General features: G+C 42.9%; 1 pseudogene; it reads right to left on the bottom strand.

Annotated features, from left to right (window-relative positions):
- Window positions 1-744: 744 nt before the first annotated feature.
- On the bottom strand, window positions 745-1,767 carry LOC122896719 (annotated as a pseudogene).
- Between the last annotated feature and the right edge of the window lie 635 nt (window positions 1,768-2,402).

Here is a 2,402-nt window from a genome sequence, read left to right as displayed (position 1 = left end):
TTAGGTCCCAAATAGGAAGGGATGAAATTTGAAAATGTTGCAAAATGATTCCAAATTTCAGGTAACCTCTCGCCTCAATTGCAACCACTCAGTTAGCCTTTAATGCAACTAGAGACCAAAAATAGTTGCTTAAACGTGGGTGTTTAAGGGTGTGAGATTCTGGTCACTACAAAATCCCTCCAAAGGCAGTAACGGTAAGCCAGGATTACTGGAAAGCTCAGAACACCAGTAAGGCTTCATTCCAAAGTATTTCACAGAAGGTCACAATTTGTGTTTTCCTAGGTGGAGCTAGGAACTCTAGATTTCACTTGGCACTGCCCAAAGTGAGTGTCCCATGTCACCTTTTTTTTCTCTTATCTTGGATTAGCTTGCCCCAATATACCATAGCCCAGCCCTGCAGCTGCCCAGGAAGCCACTAAGCCTTACTGGCCTCCTTCCTTCCATGATCTTGGCAGCCCCCTTGGCCGCCTGGCAACCATTAGCTCCAGATTGGTGTCCCAGGGTCCACCTCCATTGTTAAATACTTCTAAAATAGTCTACATGTGAAACCTCCTTCTCCAAAGGAGGTGATCCAACTTTGGTGTTTCTTCCCACGTAGTTATGTGCAAACTAATCAGAATCCACAGTTTTAAAACGAGCCACTGTCTGATTTGAGAAGCTTCATGAGACATCATGAGAGGTCATGAGGCTTCAGAAGATGTCATGAGGCTTCATAAGGTTCCAAAACATCAATATCCTTCATTGTTAATACTGCCTTTTCCAGAACTTTTGGATACATGGGTCCAAGTGAAATTTGACCTTTTGGATCCTGAGAAACATACACAAGATCTCTCCTAGGTGCCTTCGGAGGATAGTGCATGGCCAGAACTTTTTCTTTTGCATAAGGAGCATTGTCGATCCACCATCAGTCAGGAGAGAAGAATTTGCAGCTGTCCATGTGCCATAGGGCTTGATGAATGCAGTTTTGAGTTTGGCCATCTGCTTCAGAGAGGAAGGAGAAATGCTATCATCTTTGTGAACTGTATCTTTTCCTGGTACTCTGAAGAGTGGAGCATCAGAGAGGAGTCCTGTGCCTTCTTGGCCAAGCTGTGTAAGGGCAAAGTGTACTCATCCCAGTCCATCTGGGAAAGAGCAAAGCCGGTGGTCATCTGTCATCAGTCCATCTGCACAGTGACCCATTTTCTCACTGGTGGAAAACTTGGCCACTGCAGGGAGCTCTAATGATAGGAAATTTAGTCTGAAGCTAGAGACTAAGGATGCTTGCTGACCCAAAGTCTTGGCCACATGAAGATCAAACATCATGTTCCTTATTTTCCTTGAATGATAAATAAAGCCAGCAGACATTGACTGTCATGACCACACCCACCCTGCCGAGAAGTTATCAAACCAACTCGTGTAGTCTTGGGCTTGGTGGGCAGAGCTGTAAGCCGTGGTGATGGCGTGAGCATGAGTCTCGTCAGAGAAGCCAGCTCTGTAGGCAGCCTCTCCAGCCACATCAGTAGGACCAAAGATGATACAGTCGACAAATTCCTTTGGGTCGTTGGTCCAATGCCGCAAACCAGAAAACTGCTTCTCTAGCCAAACCGTGCATGGTCTTTCTACACAGTGGCCTGACTTCAAAAGTGGACCGTGCACACCAATCCACCACCACGATACTCCTTTGGTTGGGACTGGGTGAACTTTTCTTTGATTGGGTCTGGGCAACTGGGGCAGCTCTTGCTTGGAGGAAATGCACAGAGAGGTCTTGCAGAAATTCAGAAGCTCCATTGTGATGTCCTGGGAAGATTTTAAGACATACGGGGAGTAACTATAATTTAATTTTTAGGCTGAAAATAAAAATAGGTGTCGTATGAAATCCTTTTCATATGTAGACTATTTTAGAAGTATTTAAATATGTTCTTTTGGAGTCTGAGTCTCTGTAATGGCCCAGACTTCTGAGTATTTAGCAATCAGGAATGGCTATTGGTTGATCAATTCAGCAATTGGGAACAATAGTCATTCTGTTTGTGATACTGTCTACTCTTGAAGTACTCTTTTTCTTTTTCCTTTTCCGTCTCTTTATCTTATAATAAGGTGGAAAAATAAAAAGGATGCATTTTAGTGTGTAGAGAGCAAACCCAACCTAAACTTCAAAGCATATTTATGTAAAAAATCTGACTCGTGAACCTGTGTTTTAAGTCCATCCTGCAAGTTCTGTGTGTGTGTGTGTGTGTGTGAATACGTGTCATAGACATTTTGTATGTATACACACCTGTATGTATATATACATATATGTATACACACACCTATACGTATACACACAGTCATCAAAAGTTGATGGTCGAAGAAAAAGTTGATTGTCATTGTTCTAATTTTTTTTTTTTTAACTTAGGGAGGGCTATGAGTTAATTGTTGGCATCGGC

The sequence above is a fragment of the Neovison vison genome, chromosome X (genome assembly GCF_020171115.1).
Source record: "Neovison vison isolate M4711 chromosome X, ASM_NN_V1, whole genome shotgun sequence".
Classification (NCBI taxonomy): Eukaryota; Metazoa; Chordata; class Mammalia; order Carnivora; family Mustelidae; genus Neogale; species Neogale vison.
The sequence above is the reverse complement of the archived record's forward strand: the minus strand, read 5'-3'. Positions and strand labels throughout refer to the sequence as shown.